Source organism: Schistocerca piceifrons, chromosome 3, assembly GCF_021461385.2.
Source record: "Schistocerca piceifrons isolate TAMUIC-IGC-003096 chromosome 3, iqSchPice1.1, whole genome shotgun sequence".
NCBI lineage: Eukaryota > Metazoa > Arthropoda > Insecta > Orthoptera > Acrididae > Schistocerca > Schistocerca piceifrons.
Genome location: NC_060140.1, coordinates 685,766,344 through 685,788,049, shown reverse-complemented (window position 1 = coordinate 685,788,049; position 21,706 = coordinate 685,766,344).

Here is a 21,706-nt window from a genome sequence, read left to right as displayed (position 1 = left end):
TTCAACATTTTAGATGGCTGGAAACTTTAATGTAACAAACCTCTCTCACTTTTATTAAAGTCAGATTAATATTCATATTTTTAGGTCTTGATCTCCGTATCTCCAGAACGACATTTTATATGTGTGATTAATGACTTTTTGTATGAGGAAATTGTCGACAGAGTGTTCATATAACTGCTTGTGTAGCCTTTAGAAAAATTGTACCTGAGGGGTCTTAGAAGAGGAGACAGAGAACAGCTATACAGATGGATTGCGAGCCATAAGTGCTGTGTCCAGCGATGTAGCTGTGCGAGAGACTCTGGGAAGCAATGCTCTGTGGTTTTTACCTGCAGAGGGACTTGAGACCATGGCATTCCTCTCCTCCCACCTAAGGTTGGGGCAGGTGGATGCCAGTTCACAAAACATTTTATCTGGCCCAGGTGACAGACTGTCATGAAGATGACCAGTTGGTAGAAGTTGGTGGAAGAAGCAATTTAAGAGAATCTGCTGTAATCTGAGTTTTTGGGCAAATGGTGGGATGGTCATAAAAGCTCAAAGCATTCTTATGTTAAAAGCTGGGAGGATATGTACAGAGTGGCTGGTGCACAAGTTTGTGGAGCCTAGACTGTAAGTTCAATGGTGCCAGAAATTCGCCAGGTATTTTCAGCGAGCGGCAAAAAACAGTATTTCTGGGAAGCTTAGCAGCCTTCTTTCAGAAATTGGAAATGGTAGGCCTGGAAAGATTAGATCTCACCATGAATGAGGGACTGTGGTCCCGTCTGGTACACGTTTTTTACCGAAACATGGGCATGCTTGCCATGAGAACGACACTTTCCTTATCTAAAATCTTCTTTTTCAGACAAAAGAGATTTTGAGTCGCTGATTGGCTCCTGTAATGATATGCAAAGCAGAGGCTTGCTGCCCCAGCGTGGGAACCCTACTGCTGTGCCTGGATTGGCTACAACACTGGCGGAACAGTAAGGAGGGGAGATTCAGTGAGTAGCGGATAGTGCAATTTGTTTGTACAACAGGAAGGCGATTTATTTATTTATTTATTATTATTATTTTTTTGCTAATGCAATTCCCGCTCTAAGACTTGATGGAAAGGAAATGTGACTCTTGGCCTTCTTCATCTTCTGGTCTTCATCTACTTGAGAACCTAAGGTCCTTCCCTGGTGGGTGAGACGTGAGATTTGTGGTCTGCAACTTGTGGTGGACTTGGAGCCGGCGGCAGTTTCCAACTGTATCGACACTGGAGCTACATACCATTTAAGACATACTGTGTGTCACAGGTGTGAACATATTCGTCTTGAGTCGGCCATATGACATTTGACAATTACTGCATGCAACATCATGACTGAGAGTCAAATTGGTTTGGCCAGGGCAGCAAATGCGTGCAACTCCAGGGCTCTGATAGGGCAATTTTCGTGGATGTATCAAAACATTACAGCTACCGCAGCGCGCCGCTCCTCGCCCACAGTATGCCATTTTCTGCTGCGATCTGAATCAAGTTCAAACAGCAAGGTGTTGCTACACTGGCGTAGGCTTGTTAAATGATATTCACAGCTCCCTGTTCTCCGTGAGCCATAGTTTGCGGTGTATTAGTTGTAGTTGATTCCATTTGAATATAATTCAGTTTCACAGTGGATTCATGCAAAGTCAGATTGTGTTGTCCAAGGAATTAATTCAGGGCAGATTTTGTATAGCTTCCACCCCAATGGAAGCTTTACCAATCAAGCACTATCCATTTACTCATATATGTTTGTCATTATTTTGTAAGATTTATCTGCTCATTATAAGTAAAAAGAAATTAATAAAAATTGTCGTTTTATTTGTAAACTTAAATAATCCACTGTTCTCTTTTATACTTCAGCGACTATTCACTGTTTTTATTTTACTTTGATGATATATGGATACACTAGCAATTCAAAATTCAATCTCATTAAATTTGTTAATTTCATTATTAATTTCAGTTCTGAAAGTGACCACAGATGTAGGCAACAAAAATGCTACGAGTAAATGTACTGATATCATATATAAAAATTAGGGGTGTAGCTCAGTGTTTGAATATTAGTAAGAAGGTAATGTTTTCTTTGTATAAAAATAACAACATATAGCTTCACTTTGACATAAATTCATGATTAAAGCAAGTGGTGGCTTACAATTTTACGGAATTATATGAAGATAACACAATTTTTTGACCTTTACCAACTAAATACAGACGTTAAACCACAAAGTTGTCTTTCACAAACGCTCAGAAACTGTATTGGAAATCCTTGCGGAAAGCATAGTGTAATCACACTCAGGAGCATATGGGGTTAAAGGTGGAAATGAAACAGGTCGAGTGAGTGTGGTAGATATCTGGGGCCGGGTGGACACTGGAGTGATGAAAAGAGGGAGGATGGAAGCGTGAGACGAAGGAGCTAAAAAAAGAATGAAGTGTTAAAATGTATCAAGAATATAAGTGATATATAATCAGTAGTAGTAAAACCAACTTATTAAAATTGGACCAAAAACGACTATTTGCCATATTTATAATCAAATATATAAGAACTACCATGGACTAACAGACTCAACATAGAATCCAAACATATATCTTATTCAAGAATAACTGTATAGATAATATATCCTAAGAAAAAAGGAACAGAAGCCTTTTTTAAATAATTCATTGGGGTACACCACACAGTCAGCTAGCAAAACGAGCTTCATAATGTGCCATACTTGTCATATAATACATGTGCCATGGAGGTCCAGTAAATAAAGAAACCTTATTAACCAACCAGTAGCAACCAACAGGCACCATACACAATAGTGCAAACTGTACTACTCAGTATATCAGCAATGAAATACAATAGTGAGGATGAGCACATGAAAAACCAATGTCTTTAACAAGGACTGAACTACAGATGGTCAGATATGCAATATACACTTTTGGAAGAAGTACTATTGAATGTGGTGTCTATTGGTTGTTGCTGGTTTGATAATAGGGTTTCTATGTTTGTATGATGTGTATGGCTGATGCTCATGTTGCTATATGATTATGTGGTCAGCCCCACAAAATTATTTTAAAAACTCTTTGATTCTTTTTCGTTAGCATGTATTATTTGTTTGATTACTCTTGAATAACATACATTGGCTGTTGAATCTGTTGCTCTGTAGTAGTTCTTATTTTTTGATTGTAGCATCAAATAGTCGTTTTTGGTACAATTTTAATAAGTTTGTTTTAGTACCATTGATTATAAATTATTTACATTCTTGCCATATTTTCAAATGATTCCATTTCTGGGCTCCTTCACCTTCATGTCTGCCCCACTTTTCCCAGACTTCCATCATCCCTTATCTGTGCCCCAACTCCCTCTACCGCCGGCCGGAGTGGCCGTGCGGTTCTGGGCGCTACAGTCTGGAGCCGAGCGACCACTATGGTCGCAGGTTCGAATCCTGCCTCGGGCATGGATGTGTGTGATGTCTTTAGGTTGGTTAGGTTTAATTAGTTCTAAGTTCTAAGCGACTGTTGACCTCAGAAGTTAAGCTGCATAGTCCTCAGAACCATTTGAACCAATTTTGAACTCCATCCACCTGTTCCAACTTCATCTTCACCCCCATATGACATGAGTGTGGTTATGCTATGCCTTCACCAAGTATGGCCAGTATTATTTTTTTTCCTTTGTGAAAGACAAGTTTTCAGTTTAATGTTTATTTTTACCTGGGAAATGTCAGAAAATTCTTTTACTTTCATATAGTTCTGTAGGGTTTGTTATGGTAAATTTTAACCCTTTTATAGGGTTGGAAGTAATGAAGACTTTGCAATGTCCTATTATTTGTTTTCTTTTAATACTAATGCCATGGTTCTCATTTAATGACTTTTATGTAGCATCATGGCATACAACTCTGTCATGCACACTGTATATGGCACTGCTGTACGGTTCAGTGATTTTAAGTATTTTCCTATTTTTAGTAAAGATTTTAAAAGTTTTATTTTACTATTGTCTTTTTGCTGTTACTGTATTAATAGCATTTTGATTATTCAAGAATATTGTAATATATGCAAAACATATTTTCTATATCCTAATAGCATGCACCCTTCCCTATGTTTCCTTATGGCAGCTACCAGTTACCTGTATGCTCTGTATATGTACATTTGCAGAGTGCTATACAAATATGTATTTTACCTTGATGTGGTTCTTATATTTTGGCAAATATTATTTTGACAATTTTGTATGTATATCTTGAAATGACATGTTAGTAGGGGGACAAAGCCATTTTAAGCATGTAGTGTAGGTTGCCTACATCAGGAACAAGTACACATTCAGTGACAACCCTATCGTTCTCTCTTGATTAACAGGTCCTTAATCTATTGTTCTGCTAAGAAGTATATAATCCCCCATGAATAATCCACCCTTTTGAGTGACAGATGTGTAATCTAGTTCAGTTAAGTGGTTTTCCAAGAAACCCCACCCTTCCCACTTGCCTCCTCCCCCTACCTCTCCTCAACTTCAATCATTCTGGGAACTCCTGTCACTGATAGAAGCTTACTTTTGATATCTATTGATCGATTTAATTAATTAGTCTGTATCACATGTACAAACACAGACATTCAGAAAACAGTGGATATGCACTGCAGCTTTGGAATTTCTGGTTGGAGGTGGCTGGATGCATTCGAGTAAGTGCCATACAATGCTGTCTGGGCAGAAAAATAGTGCATTTGCGCTAAGTATTGGCAACTGTGTCCATGCAATCATCACTACTCGCTCTATATTCTAAGATTTCTTGTAAATGTAGTTTACAAGAAATCTTAGAATATAGAGCGAGAAGTGATGATTGCATGGACACAAGTGACATAAAATCTATAGAATCACAAAAAATGACATAAAATACGTATAAATTGAGGGATAATACACCGAAATATGGGTAAATTGATGGAGTACTAGCATGTCCTCTGTTTGGTGCAGGACAATTCCTGCAAACAAGAACAAGAAGAATATGAGAAAAAGTTGGCCTGGAAGCACTGAAAACCAAGTAAGCACTCACTTTTTTTCGTCAGCAGCGGTAAGACGATTGAAATCGAATGTTTAATGTGGTTGACCACCAAATGTAGAATAATAAATTTATATATGTCGGATCAGAAGCCCTGGGGTGGCCCCAAAGTTATCAGCAACCACCGTATACATTTTTATAAAGTGTCTTTAGCTAAAGAGCGCTTTATTACCAGTGTGGAGTCACTGCAATATACAACTAAAGAGCGGTTCGCGTGTTTGACTCTGTGTGGAGGTGTTTAGGTGTCTCAAACCCTAAAAAACAGTATTTACATTATGCATGACTGTACTCTCCACTAAGCACAACCATGTGGTTCCAGCTAACAAACAGTTGCTGTACAGTTCTTTTAACAGCATTCTACTGTACGTCCATTGAGGTAATAGCGATACATGCAAGATGACTCTAGTTGTTGATGCTTTCCTGGAAAGAGACCGATCTGTCTCTAAAGTGACATGAATTCACGGTAAAGGGCTGTAGAAAGTAGATGGAGTGATCGGTTGAGAGGGAGCGAGTGATATGCTACTGCAGGCCATTTATCAAGCATTTAACCCTTTTTTCCTGTTGCTTTCTTCGGGTGTATCAGTGTTGTGTGGTATGACGTGCGATCGACTTTTATACAACTGCTTGTTCTGAGCACTGTCTACCTGTGAGTGGTAACACCAAACCTCTGCAAACGAGTCATAAGAAGACTTCCAGCTCACATATGATGAAACATGTCCATCGGGAAAATCGGCTCTGGTGCCCTCCTCTAGACGAACAAACATGTATGTGAAGTAGTCTATTTCTCTGTCCACCTTTGACGGAAATCGAGTCTTCAGTTTCATGTAGGTACGATGTGGATGTTTGTCCTATCCTAAATGCTTGTTAGTGTATCATCAGGGAGAGGTCAAGTCGTAGAATTTTTTAGTTGGTGTATAAGGTGCGCAAACAATCTGGTATAAAATCAGAGAGCACTTCGGTATGTCATCAGTATGACCTTGTACACATGGAAAACTGTGAAAAAATATATAAAAAAATGTAAAATCGGTAAAACTCGAGGAAAACCTGGTATAATCACAGAAAATTGATATGACATACGTCAAAATTGAGGGAAATACCATGAAATATGTAAAATCTCGAAAACCTAGCGCAATTACAAAAACTGACTGAGAATACATAAAATTAGAGACAAATACAATAAAAAAGGTACTGAAGAAAATCAATGAAATTGTCTGTTCTGGACGAGCAGATTAGATTAATGCTACATATACACACCTTAATCGTGGAGAGAGGAGGCATTCTAGAGACGTGGCATCGGGGGGAAACTGCAGTATTATCCACCACATGAGCAATACAGTCTAACATCTGGCCATGACTTCTGTATGCAAGAGGGAGGTTACCAGTGGCAGTGGTAAACAGTGATAAGGCTGTTACATCCCCTCTGGCTACTGATCGTGGTGTTTATGTCACTATTTCTTAGTATACATTTCCGACTGTAGACTATCATTTTATAGGGCTGTTGTGAATATAACTACCGAACCACAAACGGGCTTGAACTTTGTAAACAGCAGGTGTCATCCCTATCTAGTGTTTGTATCGATGGTTTCTTTGTTGTGCAAGGTACTAGTTTTACCACTTTACAGTTTGCCATTATAGTTTACTGTAGAAAAACTTGAAAGGAGAATGTATGTCTTGTTTTGCGAATATATTTGCTACATTTGAACATTAACAGCGTTGCATTCCTCACGATAGATAGGTCAGAAGCCGCACCACTCTAGCATTATAGCATGTTTTAAGCACAAAACCGTGTAGCCTTAGGAATATATGTGTTTATGTTGCACGACAATTTCTCTCGTACCAATACCATCTTGGTACTGACCTCAGACACTGGCACAATACTTTAGAATTGGTAGCACAGTTGATTTTCTTGAAATGCTTCATACTACGTCCATCTCGAGCTCCATCATGCATAAAACCCATCCATTTCTTCTTCTTAACTGTCTGTTATGTCATCACAACACTTTCATATCTACTATACACCAATAAGGTGTGCTAATTCGCACGACATACGCGTCTGGAGAAATCTTGTGCACTTGAATGGATCCCATGAGTAAGATTGGTGCAGAACAGCGGCTACAGACTTGGCTCACTATGTTCCTTCAAGAGACGTGGAATGTAGCTATCTACTTCTGGTCAGCTGAATTCGTGACAGTGTTGTAGGAATGGTTGGTCAAAGACAACAGGGGGAGAGCTTTCAACCTCTAACTTTATCTGAAGAATTCGAGAATGCTCTGTGACTCTATTCTGTGTAGGAAATGATGAGCAATCGTAATTGTAAATTACGCGCTATGATTGTAGTGCTAGAAATATGTCGATCGGTATAGGACGATGTCTGATATTTTTGGTATATATATGCTCGAAAATTAACAATGAATGGACGTACTGCACAGTCATCCATTGACATTCGTAGTCTAGTACATGGTTCTCGCAATGTATTGGTGGGGTGGTCTATCAATGCCAGAGAAACTGGGAAACATGCTCCTGTATCACTGTTGAAAGTTGAAATTAAAGAAAAAGCTGGTAAAATTGCTAAAATTGATCGCACTATCAACTGTAATGCTCATTACAGTAGATTCACATTGTCTTTTCCAATCCATCCATCTGCTGGTACACAGTTGATTACCACATAATGATTGACTGACGTCACTTGTTTGAGATGGACAAAGAGTCTTAGTGGAGGGGCAACAACTTTCGAGGATGGCCTGCACTGAAACAGTAATCACGTACGTGGCTGTAGTATTAGGAATCAATCGAAATGGGACATCTAGATATATGCAGCCCCATCTCTGTGAAAGATAACTTTGAATGCAGAGATTCTCAATTACCCTTGGACATCTGTTTGAATGTGCCCCACAACACTGCAAAACTCTTCCAGTTACCATATGTCACGATTTTTTCCACATTGTTTGCCAATAAGATACACCACCCTTGTCTATTATTTCAATCATCCTGTGTATTATGGAAGCAGCAGCAGCATAATTTACACTGTACAAAGTCCAGTTTTCTATAAGAGCCAATGGATCAAAACATGATAATTTTGGTTTAGCACCTGACACAGAACTCTAACTCATGATGGAAAAACAAAGTGTTGGCAATGTATGAAGGTGCAGTCATATACTGATTGGATGAGTAACAGTAGAAAAGAAAACAATGTATCAAACAACAACACAGGATCCCTCTCTTGCAACTGATAGTCTGTGGGATATGATCCTATAGTCTGTGGGATATGATCCTCCTACAGTGTGGTTAGCGAAACTTTACAACGGTCTGTAATAGCAACTTCGATCACTGGCCATCAGCTCCAGTGAATGAATATCCAATGAATCAATACCTGTAAATTTAATAGAATCGACACACATATGCTTGGTACCAGCATACAGACGGTATTTGTTTTCGATACATCTCAAGACAGGGATGTGGTAACATCGTACTGAGTTCTCTATCAGATGACATTATCAGTGTTTTTATAGTTCATAGTTGACCTCTGTTGGATGTTATGAAATAATGATGACACAGAAAATGTTTGAGTGACAGACATGAACGTACCCTGAGGGATGCAGATCTCTTTCACACTGCAGTACCTGTATGTACTTTGGGGATGAATTGCAATGCAATAGCAAAATACTCGTCCATCTTCCAGTTCCTGTATGATGTGAAGTCTCCCTAATTTCCCCAATATGAAACATCACCATAACTCTTTGTACTATTTTTTTCTACTACCTCAAGTTGCAGGTGAATGCTTCGTTTTGGTGCTGGCGTTACACAATATACACTCCTGGAAATGGAAAAAAGAACGCATTGACACCGGTGTGTCAGACCCACCATACTTGCTCCGGACACTGCGAGAGGGCTGTACAAGCAGTGATCACACGCACGGCACAGCGGACACACCAGGAACCGCGGTGTTGGCCGTCGAATGGCGCTAGGTGCGCAGCATTTGTGCACCGCCGCCGTCAGTGTCAGCCAGTTTGCCGTGGCATACGGAGCTCCATCGCAGTCTTTAACACTGGTAGCATGCCGCGACAGCGTGGACGTGAACCGTATGTGCAGTTGACGGACTTTGAGCGAGGGCGTATAGTGGGCATGCGGGAGGCCGGGTGGACGTACCGCCGAATTGCTCAACACGTGGGGCGTGAGGTCTCCACAGTACATCGATGTTGTCGCCAGTGGTCGGCGGAAGGTGCACGTGCCCGTCGACCTGGGACCGGACCGCAGCGATGCACGGATGCACGCCAAGACCGTAGGATCCTACGCAGTGCCGTAGGGGACCGCACCGCCACTTCCCAGCAAATTAGGGACACTGTTGCTCCTGGGGTATCGGCGAGGACCATTCGCAACCGTCTCCATGAAGCTGGGCTACGGTCCCGCACACTGTTAGGGCGTCTTCCGCTCACGCCCCAACATCGTGCAGCCCGCCTCCAGTGGTGTCGCGACAGGCGTGAATGGAGGGACGAATGGAGACGTGTCGTCTTCAGCGATGAGAGTCGCTTCTGCCTTGGTGCCAATGATGGTCGTATGCGTGTTTGGCGCCGTGCAGGTGAGCGCCACAATCAGGACTGCATACGACCGAGGCACACTGGGCCAACACCCGGCATCATGGTGTGGGGAGCGATCTCCTACACTGGCCGTACACCACTGGTGATCGTCAAGGGGACACTGAATAGTGCACGGTACATCCAAACCGTCATCCAACCCATCGTTCTACCATTCCTAGACCGGCAAGGGAACTTGCTGTTCCAACAGGACAATGCACGTCCGCATGTATCCCGTGCCACCCAACGTGCTCTAAATGGTGTAAGTCAACTATCCTGGCCAGCAAGATCTCCGGATCTGTCCCCCATTGCGCATGTTTGGGACTGGATGAAGCGTCGTCTCACGCGGTCTGCACGTCCAGCACGAACCCTGGTCCAACTGAGGCGCCAGGTGGAAATGGCATGGCAAGCCGTTCCACAGGACTACATCCAGCATCTCTACGATCGTCTCCATGGGAGAACAGCAGCCTGCATTGCTGCGAAAGGTGGATATACACTGTACTAGTGCCGACATTTTGCATGCTCTGTTGCCTGTGTCTATGTGCCTGTGGTTCTGTCAGTGTGATCATGTGATGTATCTGACCCCAGGAATGTGTCAATAAAGTTTCCCCTTCCTGGGACAATGAATTCACGGTGTTCTTATTTCAATTTCCAGGAGTGTATATGGTTGTCTAAGCTACAACATGTTCACATTTCCAACAAGTGGTCAAAACACAGTACTGTCACGTTACCTCAGCTCACCCTGTTTTTCCACAGGTAGCAGATGGTGGTAGATATAGCATTTTCCGACTTCTGCTAATTCCGATTTAAACTGGAATGGTCACTTACATAAAGCTGCAGGGATGGCGTGACAGAGACTCAGGAACAGCTACAAGATGCAGTGGGATTGTTTAAAAAGCTGCACTGGCGTTTTGCTGTAGCAGATAGGTTCGAAAGAAGGTGACTCGCTTCGAGATGTGAGCGTTTCACAATATGATTCACCAGTAGTTGTAATCATCAAAAGACATCTCCATAGCGTCCAATGCAAGTATATCTTTGATTGGATAGACTTAATTCCAAATCATAGACTGCATTTCGACCAGAAAGCATAGCACTGTCACTGACTCTTGTATGTGCCTGTAGAATCAGGACCGCTTTTTATGCAGGCTGACAGCAACATTGTCACTGTGATCGTGTTTTTAAATAGCACAGCATTTGGAAAACTTCTGTGGTCACCTTCAAATGTTTGTTCTTCGTAGTATTATCCGAAAGACCATCGTCCTCCCTCCAGAGATTCCCATTTGATCTACCTGGTGAGTGTAATTCGACTGCTAGAAAGAAATTATTTGCCATGCTAAGTGACTTTCATGATCAATTAAATTAATTAGCCTATCACTTTGATATCCATGACATGTCACCTGGCGGGTGAAATATATGCCTAGTGTACAGAAGATATGATCATTGACTTGGAGGGTAATCAGGCGTTTTTTCGTTACGGCCATATCTTTTAGCTGTATTTCAATCTCTCACCTACATTGGGAGAGACGACCATCGCTATAAAATCACATGCACTACCGAATTTATAAAGTGATGTAGTATAAACCTGATGTTTACAACTTCTCTGTGCAGTTACCTTAAGACACTTTGTATGTGACGATGCATTTGTTACTTTAAGGGAGTGCGAAAGTGAGGAGGCATACTGTGATAGATGTAGACCTTAGCACACCGTCATGAGCCAGAAATGAGTTTAATATTCTAGTTCTGTGAAGCATGATGTAACATATAAGAAAAGATTTATTTTGTACCTGATGAGAAAATACTTAGAAGAAATGTAGCCTATGCCATACTGTTACAGGATTTTCACAGCAAGTAACGATACTTCAGCTATGTGAGAACGTGCACAAGCCTCGAGTTCTTCTGTTTTCGTAAGTGACTCGTAAGAAAGGGAGAAATCTACACCACCCTTGAGAAATTCGAAGTGTATGGTTAACAACATCACTTCCTCGGATTGGGTAAATTAGATTCTGTTATTTTTCTTTTTTTTAAACTGGTGGGTATATGTCGGAGTGGAATTACTTAGAACTACTATATACATCCAAGCTGCAGCGTCTTGTTCCGCATCGAAAGGCGGCTGGCTTCAAGGGCGGTTACGAGGCTTCGTCGACCGCAAGTTGCGGATTAGCTCAGCCTGTGACAGGTACAAAGAATGCGCAGTTCCGTCTGATCTTGCTGACGAAGTTACCAGTGTGTTCGGTGAGCGCGACAAACGCGTGTCTATTGCTTGAGAGAAGATACAACATGGGAGTGTGTTTACGCTGGACGTATTGATAACCTCCAAATTCCTATCTATCCTATCATCCCCAGATGTCCTTCATGGGCGGTGGTGGTGCACTCTGGCATACAAGCGCCTCCAAGACTGCGGCCGCGGTGGTAGTTTTCACCGACCTGTGAGCCTTGGCTTTGGCTGTGCGGTTCGTGTGGACATCGGGACATGACCGTGCAGGATGTGCGAGTGTTTCCGCCATCTCTGACATTTAGCCATGACAGTTATTGCTACGGACTGGATCATAGTTTACGTGTGTCGTGTTTTTGTGCTTCTCAGTGAACTCTGACTTGCAGTGGTACTTGCTGTTGTCTCTACCCCGTCATGAAGTAGGCCCCTCTCTTTCCGAATGTGATGGGGAGAACCAATTTAGGAATTCTATAGTGCTTTAAAAACGCAATTGTGATGTCAAATTTGCGATTTATAGCGATGTTTGGCATCTGGCCATGACAACTTGTTGCTACAGATTGGGAAGCGATTTAAGAGTATGCCATTTAGCACTTCTCAGTGCGTCACACTGGAGTCTGTCTTGCATAAGTATTTGTTGTTGTTGTTGTTACTACTATCCCATTACCTGGTAGACCCTTTCCTCCCTCCTTCTTCGTCCTGGTGTAGCAGAGAGAACCCGTCAACTTCAAAATTCTATAGCACTTTTAAAAAGAAAATACTCTTAGCAGACCTGTAACGGTCGGGAACTCTGTAACTGTGACGGTTTGAAATTCCAACCATCATTTCATACATCACCGCTTCCAGTCGTGGCGTCAAATAATAATAGGTTTGGATTATTTAATAAAATTTCTCATCAACTGTGTTGATCTTTTTTATTTCAAGTAGTTTCAAACGCAATATTAATGACTTATTTAATATAAAATCAGTGAAAAAACAGTCTAGATCGCGGTGGTACTTTATTAAAATGATCGGTTTCGGCCTATACTTAGGCGATCGTCAGACGTGAAGTTGACGATGCATACAACAGCCGGTTGACCTCAGTCTTCCAATGCCCTATTTTCGGCTTCTTGCACCAAGACTATCTGCTGTTACATGCAGCGTCAACTGGTACGTCTGCATCTTGATCTTCGTGGTTCTATCCGAAAAGCTTTCTACAGATTCATTATTTTTCTGTGTTAAAGTATACAATTTTGCTGTAATTAATCTTGTGTTGGTTTGCTTCTGATAACGTTCCTGTAATCCATCAGCTAACTGCTGGAATTTTTCTGCTTTACTGAGAACTTCGTAGTACAATATGTGGGGCGGCGTGGTGGAAATGAATTGTTTATATAATGTAGAATTGTTATGTAACTGCAGAAAAGGATGCATTTCCCGGCCAATGAACCATATGTGGGGCGGCGGGTGAAATTAATTGTTTATATAAATGTTCCTATTATTTATGCTGTTGTTTTGCCATTCTCAACACTGGCTCTCTAACTACAATTTTGGCAACCAGAAAGTGATTAGCAAAACGTGAAGCCTGTGATTAGAATTCCTAGTGCCCACTTCGTCTGAGAAATACACCTATAGCTACAGCTTATAGCTCTGATGAATTAGGAGATTGTCTGTGATTCATAGTCAAAAACGATCGTGGAAAAAACGTTCACTGTATTCAGAAAGTCACAGATGAAAAAAAAAAAGAATCCACACAATCTGACTAATAGAGCAGTTCAGAGTCTAATGCGCTGATGCAACTATAACTGTCCAAATTAAATGTTTAAGTGAATGCTCGCCATAATTTGATGATTAGGTTCATCAAACGCCACGCTAAATAATAGTAGAATGTCTGTCCCGCGGCGGCAAGTGAAAATACGACATACGCAAACTGAAGATAGATAATTTAAATCATCCCAGAATTAACATTTCACTCGAAAATGATTTCGTGGTTACGCGTATCCCGAGTAACTTAATACGGCATCCGAGGCTGTTTATAGCAATGATACCGACGCGACGCGACTCCCGACACAGATGGTGTGCTATTCAGCGTCTGGAGAGAACTGGGGCCTTTCTTCCCCAGCCAGCGTTCTTATATATAAAGCCGCGGTGCGGACGGCTAAGGGAACGCCTGATCAAATCGGCTCTCCCGACTAGCCGCTGGGCTAGTAATGCACCACATTAAGTTATTGAATAAATCATTGCTTCTTTTGCTGATGGCCGATGAAGCTCTCAATTTAAATGTGCAATCAGCACACAGGTAAGTAATCATAATAAAAGTCTGACGTGGCTAAATCAAATATTTTGGGCAAGAGAATTAATTTAATTACACTACACGCAGTAGACGAGCTCTGAACTTGCCTTTTGGAGATACGCTATCGCTATAGTTTTATAGTTATTCAGTTGAAATTTCTCACATCTTTATGATTATAGCGAATCTCCCTTCTACTTAAATTTAAACATCCTAGCCTTATTTATTCGCCTACTTAATCCATCTTGCTTCCTTAATTTTTAAGACAAAAACCAGAAAATCATGAATTTCAGCTAAAATCTTAATTTGTGAGATCAAAAGTACTGTTTCTATTAAATTATTATGAAAAAGGAATCTAAATACCAATTTTTAAGTTTCTAGCTCTTTTCTGTTGCGCCAATGATTTTTACAGAAAAACGTCCAAATTTCGAAAATGGTTAAAGTTATTGAACTGATATTCAACACATATTGATTTAGTATTACTCCTGACATGCTAGATCCGTTTCAGGTTATTTACTTGATTTTTAAAGTATTGCGCAACATTCATGACGTCAGAGCTAGTTACAGCGGACTAGGCCGGCACACAATGGAAAGACTGATGTGAATTTTATACAGCGTGAGTAGGCTGCTTCCCTACAAATACATTCATCTTTGCTTCGCCTGCCAGTCGTAAATTATCCGCACGGACAGGAATCTCGTCAGATCAACTACTCACTGTGGCGGTAGCCTCAACATTGTCAATGAAAATCGTTTATGCCCCTGATGACTTGCCAAAATGTGGTGTTGTTAACGTACCCACCAAGGGATCCAAAGAAGAAGGCGAGGGTACATACACTACTGTCTTGTCTTCCAGAGGCCTTGACAGTAGTTGCTAAACCACATGTTGAAAACTCCTACTGCATACGTATCTCCTCATTTTCCTACTGTAGCTGGGAATTTAACTCTTGACAATACTTCTACCTCTTCTGTCAGAGTGGCAACAGTGTTACCTGCAGTAGCAGAACGTTTGTCTTGCACTTTACGTAATTTACTACTGCCGTTTGCAATAACAGAAAGTAAAAATAGAGAAAATTTATCTCCAACACATACACAACAATCACACATTAATCTTGCCAGCGTATCATCGCCCAATGATATCCAAATCCCCAAATTGCTTACAAGCATTGCATGTGGATGGCACAGACCTGATAAATGGCAACTCATGCCCTAACAGTTTACAAAACTTACAACAAACTGGTGTCAAACAAATTTCCCTCACACCCTCTCCAAACAGTGACAAATCTACAGGATCTTATGGTTTAACAAATAACACCTTAAGGGTGCTACTGATGTCTCTGCAACCTGATATAGCCCAGAGAAGATACTTATATCACTCAGGTCATCAACAAAGAAAAGAAGCTGTCAGGCGATAGCCGACGCAGCCGCTGTGGCCAAGCGGTTCTAGGCGCTTCAGTCTGGAACCGCGCTGCTGCTACGGTCGCAGGTTCTAATCCTGCCTCGGGCATAGATGTGTGCGATGTCCTTAAGTTACCTAGGTTTAAGTAGTTCTAAGTCTAGGGGACTGATGACCTCAGATGTTAAGTCCCATAGCCATTTGAACCATTTGATAGTCGACGCTGTAGACGTAGCTCACGGGAACCAAACTGGTGAGGTGACAGCCAATTCTGACACAAATGTTGCAACCGCATGCTGCAGTCTTCTTGTTGACAGGATATCGAGTGTAGTGTGTGGGTCAGTGGTTCAATTCACACCTGAAGGCGTCAGTGACACAACAGTATCTGTAATACCAATTATTCAGCGTGCGAAGTGTACAGAGATATTAGTGTCTCCAGCGCTGCTGTCAGCGCACAAGTGCAAACATGCGAGCTACGAACTACTGACTCAACCGAGTACTGTCCTGGCAATGGCAATTGGACGAGGTAAGCATCTTGTATCGCAAGGAAGCAAGGAAGAGGGTGTTGTTATGGGTGGCCGGTATCCTCTTTCTACAACACAAAAGCACGCGTGTATTAATACGGTTCTTTATTTAGAAGAACACGATGTAGTTATTTAACTTGAATAGAGTCTGTGTGTAGTGGTGCAAGCTCATCAGTAATATTCCTCTTGCAGACAATATCGGTACTCTTGCTATACGAACTGTAGTCACTGCTAGTCCTGCTCTGAAAAGGAATGAGAGATGCCAAACTGGGATGTGAGTCGAGTCAGTGGGTGCCTCCGGTCAATGGCAGCGGCCTAAATACATGTTGTCGAGAGGGTGTTGACAGCGTGTTGCTTGTAGGCTCGTCTCTGGCTCTCTCGTGATAGGCGCTCTTGATCCAGCGCCAACTATAGATTTTCGCGCTACATCTTTGTTCACTGGTATGCTGGCGACAGCTTATGTCAGCACTCAGGGCATCTACCATACAGCTACCACTTCAGCACTTTCGGAGTCAGCCTAGCATGTGCTCAGTTGGACACTCTGATTGTGGTCCAGGTTTGCAGATGTTGTGAACACAAGGTCATCGTCATTCACCAAGGATTTAGCAAGACAGCAGCAGATATTTACCAGTCAGCCAGGACACTGTGCCGATGCCCTGTGCCCAATTAGTATGACGATGAGATAGCCTACAGATGTTTCATGGTGATCCATAATGTAAGAGGCAGGCTACACACATCTTCTCATCTGTGATGATCTCTCAGGTAGCAGTAGAAGACCACGGCTGTGGTGTGAATCAAGTTGGTTGCACCTGGGTACTGAAGTCAGCAAACTGGTAGCAGGCTGGCCATCTTCGATCAGCTTGTTGTGGTTTCACTGATACTTAGTAGACTTTTATTCTCTCTGATTCTAGAAACATGGACCGAATGGAAGCATGACTGAATCTGTCCTGCAGCTCCAAAACCTTCTCTATTTGAAAGGGCCAATTAGTCACATACGAGGCGATGGATCTGAGTGTATGAGAGAATTTTCTCTCGTTTATCGGACTGGTCAGCGCTCCTTGCCTCGCTGTGGTAACTGCATAACTATTATGGGTCGTTGAGCTTGGTTCATTTTGTCTACATTTCATTTTGTAGTGGTGCTCAGACTGCGAAGTTACCTACCATTTCCTCACAATGCTTTGCTAAGTGGCACAGCAGCACCTGCGTTTCACAGTGTCTGAGGTCTTTTTCATTGAAGGTACACTTTGTTACATACGCATTGTCACATCACCCCAGCGGTAACCTATTCTGGTCTGAGCTCTCATGGTAGCACTGTAACTAACCTGTTTCTACGGGTTATTACGTTAAGAGTGGGAATGGAAATGCTTATTCATTGTGAAATTAACGTGAGAAATTAGGGTCGCCACCGACTCTAACCATGCAACTAATCAAAGGTTTGGCCGAGTCGGAAAATAAATTAATTTGATCACAGACCAAAAACTCATAAAAATACGTACTGCGTGATATCGCTCATAGGGGATGCGATGTAATTAATAATATTTCCCGTGGACTGTCCAAGAAAATCAACCATTTAAAATAAAATAGCATATGCATGAACACTGTGCAGAAGATCAGCTCCCAGCAGCACACCTGAAAATAAGACTTAATCTAAAGCATTTGTTTTAAAATAAAAGGGGAAACTAATCACTGGACCTGTGCGTAAGGAAATGCTTTGGATGTGCTAACAGGAAAGCTACGAGGTGAGTGGCTTAGGTGCAAAAACGTAACCTCGGAATGCAAGAGAAAATTGTGTATAAAATCATTTATTCCTAAGATATGGATGTGAGGCATGTACACATTACCTGATAACATTAATTCCTAAAGCATTAAAGAAAAGCATCAATACATACACCCTTATAATCTACACCTAAGATCATTGGTTTAAATCATTCATACAACTGCTGTTGCCTGATAACTGAGTGCAATAACTCGTGAAACGGTACACGTTTCGCAGTACACCCGCGTGCCCACGTGGTTTGTGGAGACACAATTTCTAGGTATCGTGGCCAAGTTTCAACAATATTCATCACACAATCATGAACAGTTAACATTCTTTAAAACAAACATGAGACCGGACAGTCAGTTAGTGATGACGCTAGCCCAACAAACTCTAATGTTCAACCACGTGGTCAGCTCCCCACGGACGAAAGATACATAAAGCTAGGAAAATTTACGAGAAAGCAAAGCTACTAATATTTAGAAAAGTGAAAGCTTACACAGGGACAGCTGAAGGCAACAGACATTCATATAGAAGCGAGTGCCTACTTCTCATCGGCACCTTTGTGTGTCGCTCTCCCGGTGGATCCAAGTCTGCTATAGAAATTTACTAAAAGAAAAATCTGCCAAAGTTTTGCATTCCTTGCTGCGACAAGGCAAAGCAATCTTTCAGAGTTGAAAAGCGAGACCAAAAGCTAGCAGCTCTCCCCTCGCCAAGTAACAACGCGCCACGCGGTCAGTCTAACTCACCCTTCTTCGACTGGAGCACAGCTGTGGACGCTTCCCGTACCGGCGACAGACTGCTTCCCTTTCTCATCTCCAGCCTGCTCCACGCTCCGCGTGGCCCAGAAAACCACAAGATGCCATTTCTGCCACCAACCTAACGCAGGTGGATTTCTCACAAGTAGTGCAAACCTCTTTGCCTACTTGACCACTACGAGAGTTGGCTATTCTGTACATCTGCTGCTGAACCTGTATGACTATCGCCGACGTTCTACAGCAGACTACACCACTGTCTAGCAACGTGACACACAACGACATTCATTCAATCACACCACTATGAGAGTTATGAGAAAAGAGAAACAAGGAAAAGAAAGAGAAGTGCTAGTGAAAATGGGCTACCGGACTAATGAAAGGTGGCTACAGGACCCTTTCAGCACCTCTCAAAATAAATAACTTGTACAGTAAAGCTACCATGTTGAATAGCAATATGTTGATTAAAGTTGGCTGAGATAGGGGTAGAAGGAATGAAGCAAACACAATTAAAAATTGCTTTAAAATGCCACAAGGACAAAAATACCTAAAACTTGACTATTGATAACCAAACACTACAATAAAAAATGAATACAACAATGTTGCTTTTGTTATTACATCAAATGGTTGCACATAACTTGGCAGTAGAAGTCTGAGACGAGATTTGATCAATGAAGAATAGTTTGGAAGTTATCAACCCACTTTGATATTCTTATCGATCTTTGAAATACATAAAGTTAATTAAAATATCTTCTTTTATGTGCAACTAATTATCTTGCTAAATGCATTATAGCTTCAGTTATGTGCACCTCCATGCAGAAACATCAAAATATCTTTAAAATATTAAATTACATTGCTTTGGAGAAAATACTTTTTGGACCATCACCGATGGTTTGGTTTTCAGGACGTTACATTTCTGAGCATTGCCCTTACATAAATACACTGTTTTAAATGTACTTCAAATCTCTGCCCACTCCATGGCGTCGTGAGCTGCATTTACTCATCTGACGTATGCTCGCTAGTGGCATGAATGTTAGCCAAGAGAGAGCCTCTCCATGGTCTGGGTGACATCGCTCCATTGAAAGGTCTCTGTTGGATTCCTTTCATGTTTGATTTCTTAAATCTGTTGTCAGTTATGGAATAAATTCCTCTTCTAAATTTACTGTGGCGTTTCTGACTATCTGGGAGGAGACTGAGTAGTGGAACGTGTTACTTTTACACGTAAACAAGAACGATCTGTCACACTACTACACTTTAAAACACAGTTTATATGTAATTCAATTCATGTCACACCGTCTCATACGGAACCTACATCCGCTTTCTGATATATACTGTATATGATAAGATACTGTCATCCCCCTTCCCTTCTGTGTGAGAGGATGAATGATCAAATGTGTTTGTAGTTGCATGCTTGAGGGTAGCAGACAAGGCTGTCTGCTAGAGAACAGTAGGACCAACGTTCTTAAAGCAAAGAGGTTTCTATCCTTAGTATGGTTCTGTCCGTCCGTTGTCATGTTGGTATAGGAAGCTGCCCCTCTGGCCCCTTCCGTTTTGTCTTTGTGAGCCACCCTCAGGAAGCACGCTCGGTAGTGGGCAGTTGCTGTGGGGCCGTGGCGAGCGTCTGAAGTGGTAAGATCTCCGGCTAAGCGCGTGTCTGCTAAGTCCATAGGACAATGGATTTGTTAAGTTCAGCCTAACTGAAAATTTAATCATCTTTATTTCGGGTTTAGCTCTAAAATATCTAAGGTTATCTTAAATTGCAGCATAGTGTAATTCTCGTGTGAAGTTCATATTATTTTCCGGTTGTTGCTTTGTTACTACTTTGTGAGTAAAGTGGAACCACGTGTTGATCAGTAACTCTAACTAAGATCAATCTTAAATGCGAATGCTTGTGTGATTATAACGTCTCGTCTTGACAATATTTTCAATATAGCAACTTTTCTTTATGTTCAACCCACGTGGGGTATACTTTGCGAGACCAGTACCATGTGCTTATATAACTGTTTGACCCATCAGGTTAACAGTAAGACGTTAATAACCAGTTCGAGGTTTTTCTTTTGTAATTTGCTTTTCGATCTAATTTATTTTAATTATCAAAATTATTGTGGAGTTATACGCTTTGTGTAAACCAAGTTGACCACGTGGTGTAATCATCAAAGTAGCCTTCAACTATTCTTTTTGGGAAGATTTCACAAAGAGTTAATATGAATTTAGTATACCAGTGTGTGGTAATTACATGACGGACAGGATTGTGTTACGAACGTAATTTCTTTGGGTGAAAACTGAATCTGTTGGTTGTGGTTAATTTCTTCTTGCTTATGTTTCAACGTTCTTTGGGTGTTGTTTTGTGAATGCAGTGTTGTAGGCAGTCTCCCAATCTTGGCTCCATATTTGATGTGTTCCGCAAGATTAAAATCTCACATTTTTACAATCCTTAAACAAGGCACCAGCTCAGTTATAACTCACGTATAATATGCTGAAATTTCAATGAACAATCTTAAAATAAATTTCCAAATATAAACTGATTTCTTTCTTTTTATTTAAATTCTCCTTTTTATATATAGATATATTACCGGTTGTTGTATGACTGTAAAAGATTATAATCAATGTTAGTCTGATTGGTAATGTGGTAAACCTAGACTAGTTACCTGATGAAACAGTTGCGCAGTAATGCACGGTTAACTTCTCCCCAGACAGCTCACAGCTTTTAACCCGCTTTTATTCTACTATTAGCACCCGATTTCAGAATAGCAAATTAATGTAGCAATATTACACCATGTTTTAATGCTTTTAAATTAATTAATAATTCCCATTTTGGTCCTGATGTTTTCTAAATTCATATATCTTATTGACTATTATTTACTATATATTTTACAATAGTATTGTTTTTACTTCGTACCATTTATTAAAGCGACGTCTTGGTTTTGTACCCACTCACATGTTACTTTGGGTTACGGTCTTCACCCTCGATAACAGTGATAATTCCGCATTCCTTAGCTCTTAAGGCGATGTTGTGGCACGGCGCAATTTTCCACTGTGTGAATGGGTGAGGCAAGGAATGGGTTTCTGTTTTATTAGGCACTTCATTATCGTGGGTTTGCAACAGTTTTAAGAAGCAGTTTTGTTGACATTGTCAGTCAGGAGCTACGTGATATATTGTAAGTTCTTTATTTATGACAGCGACTGAAAACCCATGAAGCCAAGACAGCACATGAATTCCTC